The sequence below is a fragment of the Pinus tabuliformis genome, chromosome 2_2 (assembly GCF_031772625.1).
Source record: "Pinus tabuliformis cultivar Carrire ecotype Pingquan chromosome 2_2, CPIR1, whole genome shotgun sequence".
NCBI classification, from domain to species: domain Eukaryota; kingdom Viridiplantae; phylum Streptophyta; class Pinopsida; order Pinales; family Pinaceae; genus Pinus; species Pinus tabuliformis.
The window spans coordinates 805,602,739-805,622,707 of record NC_142300.1 but is presented as its reverse complement, the minus strand read 5'-3'; the positions used below and the strand labels follow the sequence as shown (position 1 = coordinate 805,622,707).

At 35.9% G+C, this 19,969-nt stretch overlaps 1 pseudogene; it reads right to left on the bottom strand.

Moving 5' to 3' along the window:
• Positions 1 to 15,954: 15,954 nt before the first annotated feature.
• LOC149195408 (UDP-sulfoquinovose synthase, chloroplastic pseudogene) lies at positions 15,955 to 16,889 on the bottom strand (annotated as a pseudogene).
• Positions 16,890 to 19,969: the final 3,080 nt, after the last annotated feature.

Below are 19,969 nucleotides of genomic sequence, written 5' to 3'. Positions count from 1 at the left end.
AGAGGGAGAAGCAAGAAGAGAAGCTAATAGAAAGAGAGAAGAAGAAAGAAGAACAAAGTATGATAACAAAATACTAAATAATAATGAACAAGATGATTAGGAAGCTACTTTTGGATTTCCAATATTAGATACAAGTGCAATATTGGGAGAAGAAGTGAAAAGGAAAAACATTCCACCTTATGTATTGCCTAACTTTTATGGAATGTTAACATAAGATCCTGACTCATTTATGTTTGAATTCGATATCTTGTGTGGAAATTGTGGATACACGATGACACACACAAGATTTGCCTCTTTCCTGCTAATTTGAAAGTAGTAGCATTAAAATGGTTCATGGGTTTAAGAAAACGTACAATCACTTCTTGGGATGACATGAAGAAATTTTTTCTTAAAAAGTATCAAGCCTATTGCAAGCCTAGGGACTCAAAAGAGGATGATTTCAGAATGACACAACAAGAAGATGAAAGTTTAGAAGAGTATTTGGAAATATTTTCTTACAGTCTTCAAAAATCTAAACAACACTCTCTGAACTCAGATACCATTTGCACAATCTTTCTAAAAGATATAAGAGATGAATATCTTGACATTTTTAATGTAATGGGCAAGGGTGATATTTCAAACTTTCCATTTCATGAAATTGCAGATCTATGTAAAAAATATTCAAGAGGAAGATAAAAAACTGGAACGAGATATATTAGTTCAAAAGAAGCAAAATCAGCAACAGGAGGGGTAACAAGAGTAGAGATAGGAAGTTTGCTGGAAAAATTAAAAATGGATACTCTAAGCACATTAGGGACATAAGTAGATGTTATGAAAGAAAACAAGAAGAAAGAGGAACAAGAACAAATATTAGCAATCTTTTGTCCCAAATGTAGGAAGAAGCATCCATTAAGAGAATGTCCTTTAGATAGTATTCAGGTATGTGGCCTATGAACAGAAAACCATTCAACAGAATACTGTCTAACGTTGAAAGAATTGCAAATGAATCCAATGGAATAAGTACAAGGAGTAGAAGGCTTTTACTATGTGGCACCAATAAGACCTTGGCAGCCAAGGATTCCTCGGCAATTCCCTCAACAAAACTATTAGTATCCTCCTCAAAATTCTTGGAATACCCCAATGCCATGGCAAGCTTGGCCTCCACAACAATATCAAAACCAACCTGCACAAGGTTGGAGAGGATATAGTTATGGAAATCAGCCATCTCAACAAATGTATCCTCAACAATACCAACAACAATATCAACAGCCATTTCCATACCAACAGTTTCAACAATATCTGCAATCCATGCCATTTCCACAACAAAATTCCGCACCATTATTAACTCAACCACAACAGCTACAACTACCTTCGAACCAACCTAGACCAACTCAACTACCAGCTCAGCCAGTAGAAAATCCAAGTAACAAAATGGATAAACCTGCATACAATGTGGAAGAAGCAACATATTTTCCAACATACTCCATTCTTCCCATAAATGATGTCCATTTAAGGTTTGGGAAAGTACTGCATAAGAATTCTCCTCCGATCATAGAAGAACCAACTGAACAAGGAGAACAACCTGAAACATCACATTTAGAAAATCAAAGTCAAAAAGGAAAAATTGTAATAACTCAAACACCACCCTATCCAGAAAGGTTAGTAGAGTAGAAAATTCAAATGTCTCTTCCTGAATTTGATATTTTGGATGAATTAAAAAAACTATTATGTCAAAATTCCTTTATTACAGGAAATAAAAGAAATTCCAATTTATGCTAAAACAGTAAAGGAGTTATGCATCAAGAAAATTGGTAAAAAGAAAAAGGATCCTACTACAATCCAAGTCATTGGAAAACTAGCTAGCCTCATGTCTACAAAGATAGTAGTCGAAAAATATATTGACCCTGGTATCCCTATGGTTACTATTTCAATAAATAAATTTTCAGTTCCAAACACATTAATATATTTGGGAGCAGCTATAAATGTAATGACTACAGAGACAATGAAACATTTAGATTTAAACAACATTAGATCTACTACTACCATTTTAGAGTTAGCAGATAGATCTAAGGTTATACCAGAAGGAATATTAGAAGATATCATAGTATCTCTAGATTCATGGGAGTATCCTGTAGACTTCCTCATTTTGCAGCCGAAAACAAACTTAGGAGGACATCCTCTAATCTTAGGCAAACCGTGGTTAACCACTACTGATGCCTTTATAGGATGTAGATTGGGAAGTATGATTATTGCACATGGAGATGAGAGAAAGCACATCACACTTTATTCTCCAGCACAACCACCTTCTTTAGTATCATGGATTGAAGGACAAGAACAACAACAAACAAAATCAATTCTCAGTATTAATCAAGTCTTTGACCTTAGAGAAGAAGAGGAGAATGAACATATATTATATCTTTTCATCTCAGAACTAGATATTTCAAAGCAGCTTAGAGTAACTCAGTATGAAGTTGCAAGTAATCTTTTGAACCACTATTTTTAGGAAACCTGTACAATTCAATCATTACAAGATTCATTCACAGATATTTTTCCTGTAAACACAATTACTAATTCAAAAACTAAAACAATAGAGATTTATCCTGAAAAACATTTGAATATTTGTAATAACTTACAATCATTGCAAGAACAAGAGGTAATAGCATTGTTAAAAAAATACTCAAAATCTTCTCCCTAGGATTACATAGATATGCAAGGAATTCACCCCAATACATGTATCCACCACATCTATACTGATGACCATATTAAACCAGTAAGGTAGACTCAAAGGCAAATGAACCCCGTGATGAAGGAAATAGTGAAAGAAGAACTACATAAACTATTACAAGTTGGATTCATCTATCCTATTTCTAATAGTCAATGGGTTTCTCCCTTGGTGGTAGTACCAAAGAAAAATGGTAAGTAGAGAATATGTGTAGATTACCTAGAATTAAACAAAGCAACATTAAAAGATCATTTCCCACTACCATTTATTGACCAAGTCCTAGATTGATCAGCTGGGAAGAAATTGTTTTCTTTTCTAGATGGATTTAGTGGGTATAATCAGATTAGAATAGCAATGGAAGACCAAGAAAAAAAAGGATTTACCTGCACATGGTGAACATATGCATATAATGCTTTTCATTTTGGGCTATGTAATGCACCTACTACTTTCCAAAGAGCAGTCCTTGCAATATTTGTTGATCTGATCAATGAATGTGTAGAAGTCTATATGGATGATTTCACTGTATATGGAAACACATTTGACGATTGTTTTAAAAAGCTCTAGAAAGTTTTGAAACTATGAATCGAGGAAAATTTGTCCCTAAGTAATGAAAAATGCTACATGATATTAACAGAGGGGATAGTGTTGGTACACCATATTTCATCATCAGGAATTAAGGTGGACACATCAAAAATACAAATAATTGTGAATTTAATGCCACCTACAACTCAAAAGGAAGTAAGAAGTTTCTTGGGTTATGCAGGCTACTATAGGAGATTTATTGCAAATTTCAGTAAAATAGCACTGTCTCTATTCAAGTTACTTGCAAAAGATGTTGAGTTCCAATGGACAAATCATTGTGAAAATTCATTTCAATTATTGAAAGAAAAACTATCAATTTTCTCCATTATTCGAGGACCGAATTGGTCTTTGCAATTTCATATCTCCACTGATGCATCTGATACAGCTATAGGTGCATCACTTGGACAGAAAGAAAACGTGTTTAATTATGCTATATACTTCATAAGTAAAAACTTAACATCAGCAGAATTGAACTACACAGTCACAGAAAAAGAGATGTTAGCTATAGTACATGTAGTAAACAAATTCAGGCATTACATAACAGGATATCAAGTGTTCATTCACATGGACCATTCGGCAATAAAAAATTTAATGAATAAATCAATCACTAATGGTAGAATTACAAGATGGTTATTGTTAATGCAGGAATTTAATATTACAATTCAAGATCAACTAAGGAAAGATAATCAAGTAGTTGATTTCCTTTGAAGGCTTCATACACCTCATGATCTTAATCCTATTTCAGATAATTTTCTAGATGAACATATGTTTGCAATAACTGTCAAAACACCATGGTTTTCAGATATAGAAAACTATTTATCCTCTGGAAAATTACCATCCCAGTTCACAGAGAAACAAAAACGAAAGATAATTAGAGAAAGTTATAGATATAGTTGGGTCAATGGTCATCTCTTTTATACTAGCTTTGATCTGATAATAAGAAAATGTATTAGAGAAGACGAAATATTAGAAATTTTGAAAGCACGTCATGACGAGCCATGTTGTGGTCATTTTGCAGACAAGCAGACAACCTATAAGAAGCTGCAACTTGGCTACTACTGGCCAACAATCTTCAAAGATTTTGAAGCCTATGTCAAAAGGTGTGACCATTGCCAAAGAATAGGAAGGCCAATAATATCATATGAAATTCCACCGAAGCCACAAGTACTCATCGAGCCATTTGAACAATGGGCTTTAGATTTTGTGGGACCAATAAACCCACCATCAAACAAAAAGAAGTACATCTTGGTATGTACTGATTATGTAACTAAGTGGGTTGAGGCAAAGGCAGTAACAAGAGCTACAAAACACAGTGGTCACATTCCTCCTTGAGGAAATCTTTGTCAGATTTGAAGTACCAAGACAAATTGTAACTGACCAAGGCACACAGTTCACTTCCAAGCTTGTTCGTGATCTTACAGAGAAGTAAAAAATCAAACATAAAAAATCAACACCATACCATCCTCAAGCAAATGAACAAGTGGAGTCGACAAATAAAGTCCTAGAAAATATCATGACAAATACAGTACAAATGAATAGGAAGGATTGGTCAGAGAAGTTAAGAGATGCACTATGGGCATACAGGATAACATGGAAAAACACAACTGGGTTCAGTCCATATCAGTTAATGTATGGAAAAGAAGTCATTTTACCCATAGAATTTCAAATACACACATTCAAGTTAACAACAAAGTTAATACTAGAATTATCTGAAGCAAAACAACAACGAGTAATGGAATTGAATCAACTAGATGAATAGAGACAGCAAGCAGTGGAGCACACAACTCTTGTGCAGCAATAAAGGATGAAATGGCATGATCGATTCATCAAGAACAAAACATTCAACAAAGGAGACTAGGCATTATTGTTTGACTCCAAATTCAAAGATTTCAAGGCAAAGTTTACAACTCATTGGTTGGGGCCATATGAGATAGAAGAGATCTTTGATAATGGAGTTGTTAAGATAAAAACAATTGATCAAGAATCTACTTAATTTGTAGTTAACCGACATAGGCTTAAAGTCTACAATAAACCTACCAATAAAGAAGATTTTATGAAACAAACATCAAAAGATATTGATCTGGAAGTAATGGAACAACATAGCAAAATGCCTTCCATTATTCCAAAAGAAGAATAAAAAATATAAAAAAAATAAAAAAAATAATAATAAAGGTTTGCTTGTGAAAACCAAGAAACTAACACAAAGCAAATATGAATTCATGAAGGAAAACCAACTAGTTTGGCTTACATGAATTCAAAAAAGTTTGTTTAACTCTGGTGACAGTTTGATTTTGCAGAATGCACCCTCCAAAACAATACAAAACTAGAGGACAGTCTTCAGAAAAGCAAGGGGGAAGTTGCAATAGAAACTCAGTTTGAGTAGATGAAAGTTTGCGCAACTGAATTGAAGAAGGAACTTGAATTGTATTGTAGAAGGGACTTGCAACATTATTGGAAACATTATGTAGAAGGAACCTAAAATGTTAGAAGAAACATGTATTATATGAAAAATAGTACATAAAAAAAATATACATGACAGAAGGGACTTGAATCATCAAGTACCAATTGTAGAAGGGACCTGAAAGACATCAACAATCAATGATCTTGAAACAATGATGAATGCAAGAACATGAAGCAAAAATAAAGTCTACATTTCAATCTATCCTAGACGATCCATTAAAGACATTTTCACCTATTATTTGACTAGAAGACATCATCAAATACTATCAGGGAGTAAAGTACAGTGAGTAAAAAATTGTTTCTCTTGAAATTTCAAAAAAAAAAAAATAGAGATTGTTAAGATTAATTTAGTACCAGACATGCATATTTTACCTACATTTCACTACCTTCATTATTCTACTCATTATATTCCTATTATCCTACTCATATATATTCATCTCCATACCCATTATTCTACACATTTAATTCCATAAACATACTCCAAATACCACATATTCATTTCATATTCCATATACACATTATATTAACCCTAAGTATTTTTCTTTTGAAAAGAAAATGGATTAAAATATAGGGTCCAATAGTCAAAGCCTAGACCTATAAAACCATACAGAAGTTAGTGTCATAAATTTAAATTTAAATATGACCTTAACATGGTCATTTTAAAATTAAATTACATATATTGAAGTGTGTGAATTATGAAATTATACAAGTCAAAGGAAATCGAAATAAATCATTTTGATAACTTATAATCAAAAGCGCATAAAACAAATATGATGTTATGAAGTGTAAGGTTATCATAACACATTCAAACGAATAATGTGATGCCATAATGCAATAAAAAAAAAAAAATTATGAAAATGTTTTAGAAGCATAAGACATGGCAAATGGATATGAAGTGTAGGTATGGTGAAGTTTAACAGGCATAAGGCAATGCAATAAAACTATAATGAATTTCAAAGGTGCAGCGATCAAATCATAATGCACCATGAATAAAGTATGAAATGGAATAATAATATGAGCTGGTGGAAGTGAAATGTATGGTAAGCTGACTATACGGTAATATGAGTAAATAGAAGTCAAAGGTTAAGGTAATGAAAAGTCGAGACGTGGAGGTAAGCACCGTGGGTAGGTACATAGGACAGCCACGAAGGAACACAAGACAGCCACGAAGGGGACCAGTCAGAGGTTGAAGCATTGGGAATGGTTAACCAAAATTTGAAAACACAACAATAAACTTTTCAAATAAAAACTGTTGACACCTAATCCTTGTGATTGGGTAAATATATGTAAATAAATAAATGAGAAATATGAACAGTCATCGGGAGATGAACTGAACAGTCTCTCCCTCATGTATATAATATACCTATCTGATGGAATAGTAAATACGAATCAGTTTTTGCTTAATGGAGTTACTACCTGGCCTGACATGGTATCAGAGCCAACTCCTTTTTTAGCTCTTGTGCCTTGTAACTCCCTTGTCTGCTCCTCTGCTCTCCATATAATTCAGTGACTGAGTGTTATACGCTTGTCTGATACTGCCTGCGTTCTGCCATATTCTATTTATAATACCTGCACCTTGTTCATCTGAATATGTTTAGAATCCATAAACGTTTCATAATTTTTGAACGCTATCTACCAGTCACATTTGAATGTTGTCTGACCATCCGTTTGAATGCATTGAGTGCCATGTTTATGTTGCATTTGCTGTAATTATGACTATTGGTCTCCCCATACCATAGTACGCCCGATTCAATTTATGTTATGGCCTTTATACCATTGTTGAAAATTCATATATAACGTTGCCTTTCATATTATGTATTACGTTGCTCTCTGTTGTTAAAGCTCTCCAGAAAAGCGCATGCGTTGGCTCCAGAAACGTTGTCACATTGAAGAACGTTGTCACTGCTCCGTTGATTGCTGGAGGAAAAAAAACGTTGTCACGTTGAACGCTGGAGGAAAAGAACGCTGTCACGTTGAACGCTGGAGGAAAAGAATGCTGTCATATTGAGCATGGTCCTGTTTGGAGTCTGATGGAGAAGCGGGGAACCACCAATACAAGGCTGCGTTGAAGATATGGAACCATAATTAGGTGTTGGACTATTGTGGAGATCATGTTTTTTTTCCTCATTTTGTAGATTCCTTAATTTAATGCGGCATCAAGAGAAATTAACACCTCTATGGACATTATGTACTCGTGCCTATTCCAAATAGTTTGAAGAGAATCCATTCATGTTGTTTCTACACTTCACAAGTTGTTTTCAGAAAATTGAGTTGTTTGTAGCATGAGTTTGGCCAAAATAACTTCCATGAGAGGGTTCTCACTCCAAGGAAATTGTGGGGAGCAATTTGCAATGCTTGTAAAAATGGCAGTGAGAAAATGAACTATTTCTTGAGCTTATGCTGACCGGGCAGGTAAATCTCAGCTGCAGCCTTTTATTCTGTTGACATGGTAATTGAGTTTTTAAAAGGGGATGTATGCCATATTCATATATAATGGTGGATTTATATGGATTTATATAAAACTTATATGAGATTCATATGGTGGATTTATATAAAATTTATATGAGATTTATATGAGGTGGTTTTATATAATGATAGATTTATATGGGTGACATGGTGGAGGTTAAATCTTTTGAAAATGCCCTTTTGAGTATAATTTTACTGTATATTGGTAGAAGTATTTTTCTATCATCAAAAAATATTTTTTTTTACAGAATGCATTCAATCATATCCATGGTGGGAATAGTTCTCACTGGCAAGGAGAACTATCCTGAATGGTCCTAGATGATAAAACACACCCTCATTTTCAATTAGTTGTGGAAAGGAGTGTGTGTTGGAGAAGGAGACAGTGACCCAGTGCAGCCTACCTCAGACAAAGAGCTCGTCATTTGGGAAAACAAGAACAACAAAGATTATGCATTAATCGCAACATCTATAAATGAAGAGGTGAGTCACCATATTTTGTCATATTAAATTGCCTTTAAAACCTTACAAAAAGCTAAAAGAACTCTATGACTCACATTTTGCACTTGAAGTTATCCAACTCATGATTAAACTCTTCACTCTTGAACTACAAAATAATGATCCTCTTGCTCTTGCATCTGAAGTAAAATCTATAATGCATGATATCAAATCCACTAAGGTTGAATTGGATATTCCTCTTATCGCTTTTCTCAAGGCACTTTATCCTACTTACTCCAATTATCTTGAGTCATTGCAAGCAAATGGAAATCTCAAAGATATAACCTTTGACTCTCTTGTGAAAAATTTTACTGAAAGAGAGAAAGCTTTTGGAAAGAAGACAACCCCTGAATCTTCTAAAGAGTCTATGTGCCTTGCTCATAAAGAAAATCATCCTGCTCAAGATTCTACAAGAGGAAGAGGTGGACGAAGAGGAAGAGGAAGATATTTCAAAGGTAGGGGGGCAGACATTCTTAAGGAGAAAAGGCAGATTTGCACTGCATTCGCTACAACAGAAATGGATCACATGATGCCTCTACATGCAAGCTACCATGGGACAAAATTGAGCAGAAAAGAAACCAATAGAAAGGTAAAATTGATGATACAGATAAAGGTAAAGCACCTGAATCCGCTCACTATGTTGTGGCACAATGTAACATTGGAGTAAATGAAGATCTATTTAATGCTTCACTTGATTCTTGGAAAAATGATTGGTTGCTTGATTCAGGAGCAACCTACCACATGACTCATAGAAAATATTTTTTTGAAGATTTCACTGAAAATGTTGATGGAGCAGTATACTTTGCAGATCAATCAAAAATCAAGCCATCAGGGCTTGGCACAATCAGGCTTAAACTGCCTGGTCTTCCAGACTTTCTTCTGGATCATGTTATATATCTCTCACAACTCAAGAGAAACTTGCTGTCCTTGGTCCACATCTGCCAGCAGGTCACTCCATTCATATGTTTGATGGCAAGCTTGAGGTAAGAAAAACATCTGACCACTCACTTGTCATGAGGGGAATAGAAGAAGAAAGGCTTCTCAAGCTGTAAGGAACCTCTGCTCATCCACAACATTTCTCATACAATTGTCATCATGAAGAAGGTACACTTCCATCAAGTTTATTATGGCATGCTAGATTTGGACATTTGAACTATGACAGTCTCCACTTATTGAAGAAAAATGATGTTGTTGGTTTGCCTACAATTCCTAGGAAACTTAAGCAATGTGATGCTTGCATTCTAGGAAAGCATAGCAAACAGTCTTTTCATGATTCACATTCAAGAGCACATAGGAAGCTTGAACTCATTCATTCAGATTTATGTGGTCTAATGCCTATTCCTTCTGCAAATGGAAATAAATATATCATGACATTTATTGATGACTATACCAGAATGTGTTGGGTTTATTTATTGAAGAACAAATCTGATGCTTTTCAAACATTCAAGAATTTTCATAAATGGATTGAAAATGATGCACAATCTCATATTGGGTCTATTCGCACTGATAATGGAAAAGAATACACATCAAATGAATTTGAAAACTATCTTTGCCAACATGGGATCAAACATCAAACAATTGTGCCTTATAATCCCCAACAGAATGGTGTAGCTGAAAGAATGAATAGTACAATCTTAAATATGGTACGATCCATGCTCTTCTTCAAAAATGTGAAGATAATGTTTTGGGCTGATGTTGTTCTATGTGCTACATATATAAAGAATAGATGTCCATCTAATGCTATAAGAAACAAGACTCCATACGAAATGTGGTATGGACATGTTCCTTCGGTAAAGCATCTCAAGGTCTTTGGTTCCACCTGTTATGCCTTGATAACAAAGGTACATAGAAACAAACTTGGTGCTAGAAGTCGTAAGTGTATCTTCCTGGGGTACTCAAACACCTCCAAAGCATACCGCCCCTATGATGAAGTAAATAAAAAGTTTGTTGTATCTAGAGATGTAATTTTTCTTGAATCATCCAAAACTGACAATGTTGTTGAGCGGCAACTTGATCGCTTGGATAGATTCACAAAAGCAAAATCATTTCAAGAATTTGATAATCAGATTCCACATCTTGAAAGGGGGATTCCTATTCTAGATCAACGTGTGGAATCTTCTTCTGAAGAACACTCTCCCCCGCATGAAACTCCAACAACGGATGATGCTTTAAGTGATGTAATTGATAGAATTGGGAGACTCAATCTTGATTCAGTCCCAACTCAAATCAACGGAGCAGCCTGGACCATCTCAGAAAGGTCCTCGAAAGTGGCTGACAAAGACACTTGAAAGTGTTCATCCTGATGAAGTTGGAAAGACAGGAACCAGAAATTCAAACTGACAAAATGGAGGTGATGTAGATGACTCTAATTCACTTGTTGATATGGATGTTTCTTATGATTGTGAATTGAACTTGTCTACAGATTTTGAACCAACTTCCTTCAAAGAAGTTGCTTCTCATGATGAATGGAAAGAAGCAATGCAAAAGGAGTATGATGCCCTCATAAAGAACGGCACTTGGAAGCTGGTTGATCCTCCATTAGGAACCAAACCAATTGGCTGCAAGTGGGTCTACAAGAACAAGTATAAAGTTGATGGCTCACTTGATAAGCACAAAGCTAGGCTTGTGGCAAAAGGTTTTGCACAGAAGGAAGGGGTCGATTATGAGGAGACTTTTGCCCCCACAGCAAAATCGGCTACCATTTGGACACTCTTTGCACTAGCAGCTCAGAACGGTTGGAAAGTCCATCAAATGGATGTAAAAACTGCTTTCTTGATGGAGATCTAAAAGAGAATGTTTTTATGTCCTAGCCTGAAGGATTTACTGTGAAAGGACATGAACATAAAGTATGCAAACTTGTGAAGTCCTTGTATGGCCTCAAGCAAGCACCGCGGGCCTGCTATGAAAAACTAACTGAGCATCTTCTGAAACTCAATTTCAAACATTTTGATCTTGATGATGCAACTTTATTTGTCAAGAAAGTTGGAAAAACAGTTGTATATCTTGTGGTATATGTAGATGATATTTTGATGACAGGGAACAATGAAAGCTACATTGCATCCATAAAGAAGGAATTGGGGAAAAGTTTTGAAATGATTGATTTGGGCTATGTTCATTACTATCTTGGCATTGAAGTAACCCAACATCCAAGGTCCATATTTCTTTCTCAAAAGAAATACATTGGAGATTTGTTGAACAGGTTTGGCATGACAGAGTGCAATCCTCTTACTACTCCAATGGAACAAAACTTAAAGCTCACATATATTGAAGGAAAAGAATTTGAGGATGCAACAAAGTATAGACAACTTGTAGGAAGTCTCAACTACCTAACTACTACCAGACCAGACATTTCTTTTGTTGTTGGAATCCTCTCCAGGTTTATGCAAAAGCCTTGTGAGGGACATTGGTCTACTACAAAAAAAGTTCTAAGGTACTTGAAGGGAACTCAAGACTTTGGAACCAAGTATACACAGGTGGATGACTTCAGCTTGATTGGATACTCTGATTCAGACTTCAATGGAGACAAAGAAACTAGGGTATCTACTTTAGGATATGCTATGAGTCTTGGATCAAGAGCTGTCTGTAATGCCCCACTTAAATCTTATCCTACAAATTGTGTTAATATTTACATTATCTGAAAATATTGAGAAATATTGGTCTAAAATAAATTTATGATTTCCATTATTCAAATTCCCCACTTACCTTTTCAATTTGAATATTATGTAGGATATGGTCTCCTTCCATTAATTCAAAATATATTTATTCATTTCACATTCCCCAATGTACCCTCACATTTACTAAGGAGAAGACATGGTCCTCTCCATGTAATTACACTTCACATTCCCCAATGTACCCTCACATTTACTTGGGAGAAGACATAGTCCTCTCCATCTTATCATCAATATATATTTATTCATTTCACATTCCCCAATGTACCCTCACATTTACTAAGGAGAAGACATGGTCCTCTCCATCTTATCATCAATATATATTTATTCATTTCACATTCCCCAATGTACCCTCACATTTACTAAGGAGAAGACATGGTCCTCTCCATGTAATTACACTTCACATTTCCAAATGTACTTTTCAGATTACTTGGGAGAAGACATGATCCTTTCCCATTAAATTCTCAATTTTATATTCATGTCACAATTCCAAATGTACTCCTAGCTTAGAAGAGAAGTCAACCAAGGATGGGTGAGAGTTAATGACATTAATGAGAGGTGGTTGAGGAAAGAGGGTATAAAAGGGAAGGGGGAAGGAAGAAAGGGGGGAGTTGGAGTCTTGCTTAGGATTGTGGGGGTTGGTTGTGATTGTTTGGCCTTGTTATGATTTTGGGAGACCTTGGAAACCTGTGGAGGTTTCTTGGGTTTGAGAGGAGGAAAGTATCATTATCTAGTTTTGCACATTCTTCTTGAGGACACACTATATCTGGTTGGACTTGGGCACGAAGGGCTAGGGAACCTGTGGAGGTTTCCTGGGCTAGGAATTTATTTCCTAGTTGGCTGGGAGGTAAATCCGGTTGGGTCGGTCAGAAGGAGCGTTCAGCTGGAGCTATAAGACAAAGGTATCATCATCAACCACCGGAACAGGTATTTTTCCATGGACTACTCTTGTTAAGTTGATATCAATGGAATGCTCACCTTAAGTTATGTTGCTTATGATAAAATGATAAGATGTTAAATGTTTAAAGCTATGTAAGAAGGTTAGTAAGCTCATTTTATTACTTTTAAATCAGCAGGAAAATAGATCTTTTAGTGTATAATAGATTGAGGCTCTAATAATAGGAGTTAGGCCCTTACACATGGTATCAGAGCTTTGGTTCAAAATCTAGACCCAAAGCCTACTAAACCTGCAATTCATACTTTCCACAAGCCTCCTTGTTGTTTGATGTGAATCCCCGCCCATGGCTACTGGCCTTCACTTATGACAGGAATCCGTATTCCATTCGCATTTGGTTTGACTCTGACATTTCTTCCACTAGCAAAAGCCTGATTGGTTTGACCATATTTTCAAAGGCGTGGTGTCAATACATCTCAGGATCGAGTCATTCATCGATGCAAATCGTAGTGCCGACCAACATCTCCGAGCACATGAAAGATTTTGGTTTGGAGCCCTTGGAGATGTGCTCGGATCCAGAAAATCAATCAGATTGAAGAGAAACCATGGAAAAATTATTGCTTCAACCTTGTATTAGTCCGCAACTATTATTTAGTTCAGAATGATCAATCTGATTTTCATCGCACTATTATATTTCTCACTACAACATTAAAATGGAATGCGAGATTCTTAACTTGGATTTGGTCCATGAATAGATGCATTCACTGAAACAACGATAATTAGACGGAATGCTGGCAAATCAACAGAAATTTAGTTATTCACTGTAAAGGTCATCTCTTACTCTTGGGCTTTTAATTGATCTATGGAGGTGCACTTGAGCATTTCATTTGCAAACAAACAAGGACAGTTGACTCCCCCAAAAAAAAAAATCTATAAGCACTGATACGATAGCAATTCAAATTAAAATACAATTCTATGCAATATGATTTGGTTTTCAATTTATATTTATAATGAATCCATTTGTCTTGAATTTGAAGATGATTTCTGCTTACCACTTTCTTACATTCATTGGTAACGAAGGATCCCTCGCTTGGGTGTAGAGAAATATATTCTGGATGTAAGTAGTCGTCTTTAATTTGCTGATAAACCTCTCTAAAATTATTCCTAAAATAAATTTGTAAGGGACCTTTAAGGGCCTCTTCCATGACAGCAAAGACACAGGAGATCTTTAAGTGTCTCTGCCATAAGAGCAAAGACACTTAAGGCAGCCTATTCTTTTTTCTTTTGTTTCCTAGTTACATTCTAATGTTTAAATTTGATATGATTCCTGGCTTGATTAGTGTCCTCTCATGTTCTACATCCTCTGCATTTCAACATAGTCCAAAGAAACAGGTTGATTTCCACCATCAGCGAGCCCACTAGCTTGAATATGTAATTGTGTCTTTAGAACCTCTGGTTTACATGGAGTATTAAAGTCAGGTACTCCAATCTTTTAAATTTCTAGCAATGTCATGTATTCCAACCTTTATATTTTTAGCTAAGGTTAGTTGACAAGAATAAGCCGCTAGCACTAACAATCTATACCGACAAAGATACACCAAAGATCTCGATTACTAGGTAATTGTTGTTAAATAACTCGAAGCACTAATTCAAAAATTTAGAGATGTTACAATTGTGTTGGAGGAACGCGACATTAAAAGGAAATTTGTTGTTGCCGACTCTGGTTCTAATGTTGATTAAAATTAACAATCCACAGACGTTGCAGTAGCCATTCTTTGTCCAGATGTAAGTGTCAAATCGTAATGTCTCTCAGGATAGATGATTTCAAACTATTTAGAGAATAGTCAAATACATCTTTCAAAGAGTTAACTAAGCAAGTGATTGACATCTTGATTATCAACAACATTTTGAAGTTCTTGGCAGCTCAAGAGTTTGAAGCTGTTTCTACAAAGAAAATGCCAAATTTATGGAACAGAGCTCTAAATGATATTGAGAATTATAGGTTTATAATTTATAGCGACATCTAAATATGCAGAGTATAGGTTATGGTTTGCATTTTGGAAGATGCGATTTATATATTATATTGAGGAATTCTTATTACAAATATATAAGATGAAATGGGAGCTTTTATATTCTGAGAAAGTTGAAAGCTGACATAATGATTTTGTTTTGTAGTTACTTGTGATGTGAATCTGGCAACATCACTTGTTTGATTACTGATGAAATTTATTTCATGACTTTTTTTTTACTAATGAAGTATGTACAGGACCTGTGACATCATAAAGATGATATTTCCCATTTTCTGAACAGATTATATGAACATATTTGAAAGGAACAGAATTTCCTGATTTCAAGATTAACCTGGACATTGACCTTCTGAGGATATATTTGGGGATTTTCTGTTTCAGGTCTCTGCAACTTGGTTTTGGTTTCCTCTCAGTGCATAGGTCCACATAAGTATTGGGCCCAACTATAGCCCTTACAATCTAGAATGTGTTTTCTGTTAGGCCCTTACAATGAACCCTTTATGGAAAGTAGTGAAGTAAAGATGTTGACAACGCCCATACTGTTAAAGAATTTGAGATAGCAATAAAGAATATAATTTGATAGTTTTGACAACCCTTATGAAGCATCGTTGCTTATTTGTGAATCTGGCTTTGAAAAACTTTCCATAAGTTCTAGCTCGACTATTTACCAAAAAACTCGTAGTCCAGTCTATTTATGAGTTCTTTGTGTCCTGTAGTTTCTGAAGTTATGACACCATAAACCACCCCTTGATTGAGGTCTGTAGCCCTTAGTTCCTGAGCCTTTAAAGTAAAAATTTTGTTGTGCAAATCGTGCACTTTTCTGAGATGATAAAAGGAACTTGCTTTCTTCAGATATAGCAGTGTATTTGTCCTACCATTATGAGTAATAGTAATGTACCCTTCCTCAATTTCAATGTTAGGAGTTCCATATTCTCCCATGCTACCCAGTTTAAGTTTTAACCATATGGAATTCTGGGCTGAATTCCTTGATAGAAAAAAATCACATTCTTGGTTCCAATCACATTGTTATTCTGAGTATACACTGCTCTTCCTCTGTCTATCATGGAATATGGAGCAGAACTCTGTTCTCCAAAGTGTATGACTGCCTCGGGTTCAAAGGACTTGAAAGCCTCTGCAAGGAAATCAAAATTAGAAACATCTACTGCAACGAGGTCAAGTTGTTTGCTAGAGAATTTCTTCCATCTCTTTATTCTCTTCTGAATCGAGACCATGGCTGTTAGAGACCGATCCCAAGCTTCTAGGAAAACAACCTGCGGACAAGGCTATCAACAAGGACAACTTGGTATCCTTTATTTGAGAGATGCAAAGCTCTCGCCCGTCCACAGTAACCATCCCATCCTTCAACCATTACTTTCTTACCATTTACCTCCCTCTTCCATGGCAGGGGATGTTGTTTTCACTTCTTTCTCCTTCATAGCAATAGCCCTCGGGGAAAATTTCGCAATATTTCTTCTACTGCATTGTCTTTTAAACAAAGATAAAGATAAAAATTTACTGCATCCAAACAAGGCCTCTTGCTTCCAAAATGAAATAGAACTCTGCCCTCTTCTAAAGGAAATTGCATTAGCAGGCATCTAGATAGTTAAGAGGCTTAATGCAAGCCATTGAATCCAAACAAGAAGCAGTCGACAACATCTATGACATGGGTTCACTGTTTGTCAAGAAGTGCCATTAAAAGCCACAATTCCATCATTTTTCATGAAATGTCTCTATGCAATATTTTATTGCTCTCCCTGACAAAGAAACTCTTGCATTATTATATTAGAGAGCATGTTTCGTCTACCATAGCAAATATGAATTACAAAACAATTATGAGTAATATAGAAAAAACTAGAGCTCATATTTACTGCAAATGTATAATGAAGTAAAAGTGGTGGACACCATAACAAACCTATAAAATTGAGCTCTGAACTTCTTTAATTGCTTCACTCTTCTGACATGGATCAACAAAATCCTTGTAAACAATTCTTTCTTTCTGAGCCCAACTTTCAGTGAAATAACTAAAACATCTAGCACTCAAATTTCATACCAAGTTTTCCCAAGAATCATGTTCTCCTATCTTTGATGAGTAGGCAGAAAATGATGGCATAAATGATCTTCGGATACAAGAAATTTGGCCTCATTTTTCTTATAGAGTGAAAAAAAAAAAAAAAAAAAAACCCTCTTGGTTACTGTTTCCAAACTTTCCAATAGAACCCACTGAAGAACCCCTGGTATACTTTGAGAACAACATACAATAGAATATCTAAAGGTAGATTAGTTGGCATATTGGCCAATTTGGATAATTATGGATAGGAACATTAATATTATTTGAGGAGATTCAAACCTGCCATATATGTAGAAGGCACTGGTTGGCATTATAGTATTCAAAGGATGGGGTTGAGGAGATTAGTTCACTATATCATGTTATCAAAGTAGGATCAGACTTTCTAGGTTCAATTCAGTGGACCACTCGAATGCTTGCACACTGGTTGGTTTAATACTCAATTGTAAACTGTCAATTACAGAACCATCACAGTTAAGGTCCTTTCAGGAATATCAAAATTTTGGGTTTATTTCATTGCAATTTGAATCATGTGTGTTTTTAAGTTCCTCAAGTATGATTCTACCCAATAACAAATTTTCATTGAAGGATTTCACAATCTCAATGGATACTTATAGTTAACAATGACAACATCTACACAATGTTCCCTACGTTATGCTGATTTTGAACTAAGAGATTACTGGAACGCTTACATACGTATCATGCATATCACCACTTTTAACTTTCTCATCCTTTCTCCCCAAACCACAATGAAACAATAACAACAACCTCCATGACAAATGCAACGACCGTTCATTGAAGGAGGATATGGATATTTTGTATGACAAGAGCTATCGAGGTTTACTAATTGACCCTGATGCTGCTCTATTGCAAGCCTATGCTGATATCCGTGCGCCCTGAGAGAGCTAAAAACATCATACCCAAATAGTTATAAGTGGCCTTTAACAAATCCATTTTGAGATAACAACATCGTAAGCATGTATGCCAAGTATGGCAGTCCAGGAGATGACCGGCTATTTTATGATAAAATTCTAGGAAAAATATTAACCCATGGAATGTAATTATGAGAGTTTGCCACAAACCGGCTGAGCGGGCAAACACCTACACTGTAGTACCAAATGTAAAATGAAGGCATATTTCCAATTGACTTTACGTTCCCATTGGTACTAGGATTGTAGTGACATATCAACTTTGCAATAGGGCAAGAAGTTCATTATCATATAGGCATAAATGGGTTCAATTCCAACGTTTTGTGGTGGATGAAATCACTTCTATCCTAAATTTGGATCTGTCGAGGTTCATGCCAAATGTTGAGAAAACATCTAAATTGAGTGTGGTTTAATGCTCTACAATGCTTCTCAGTTATGCACTGAGAAATCATAGATCATATAAGGAGGTATTCACATTCTTTCATCAGCTGTAGCTGGTGGGTGTGATTCTGGACTCAGTTACAGTGGTAGGTGTGCTCTAAGCTTGTGACCATTTAGAAACTCTAGAAGAAGGTAAATTGATTCATAGTTATGTAACTAGGAATGAATTTCAGTCAGATGCTTTTGTAAAGGTTGCTCTTATGAATATGTAGTGTGGTGTTTTGGAGTGCCATGATATTTGGGTATGTTGTTGAGGTAATTCTGGATCTTGAAAAATAGAGCGGACTGCGCAGAAGTGCTGGGAGGTTTCCAGGAAGAGTTGCAGCCTCAACAGGAAGAAAAATATTTCTTATATTTTCTGTGAAATAGAAATATTGTAGCAATGGAGGCTGAAATATGGCAAAGGATCCCAAAAGATTTGTTGCATATGATTTTAGTGAGGCTGCCCATTAGGGTTCTTGGCAAAATGAGGACTGTGTGCAAATAGTGGAAACATCTACTATCTTCCCGTGATGCCTTCGAAGGACTTGTTCCAATTTGGTCGCTGTACTCCACCCCTGGGTTTTTTATTCAGATCCATTGGAATCCAAAAGATGACGTGGATTCTTGGGTTATAGAAGAATGCAGTTCAGACATGTACAAAGTTCCTTTGCTCAATCACGTCGTTGTGAATACTTGCAAGGGCATCTTCTGTTGTCATAGAAAAGGGGATATGTTGGATCTTTCCATAGGCATTCCCAGTGCCAGGAATTGGGTACAGCTGCCTCGTCCTCCAATACCTGCTTTCGTTTTCAATGGATTGGCTTTCGATTGTTCCACAAGGCGTTGCACTCTCCTGCTGGGCAGATATTCTAGTAGCAGGAGAAGAATTGTGATGTGTATTTATGATTCAGAATCCAACGCCTGGACTCAAGTTTCCATGATGGTCCCGGACCATATCCGGCCTACTGGAAAGGGTATCTTCTGTAATGGCAAGTTTTACTGGGTGTCTCTGCCTCCCAATTCCCCGAATCCCATCCCTAATCTCATGGTAGCCTTCAATATTGCCGACGGGCTGTGGACAGAAATCCCGTTGCCACAGAGATGCAAAAGGATTAGTCCTGAAAATTTAGGGGATTACAATGGGCAAGTGGTGCTAGTGGAGCACAAGGGCCATGACTCTGTTCGCATATGGAAGTTGAATGAAGCAGAAGTATGGTGTGATGTAAAAAAAGAACCGTTTGGCAAAATGCAGCATTCC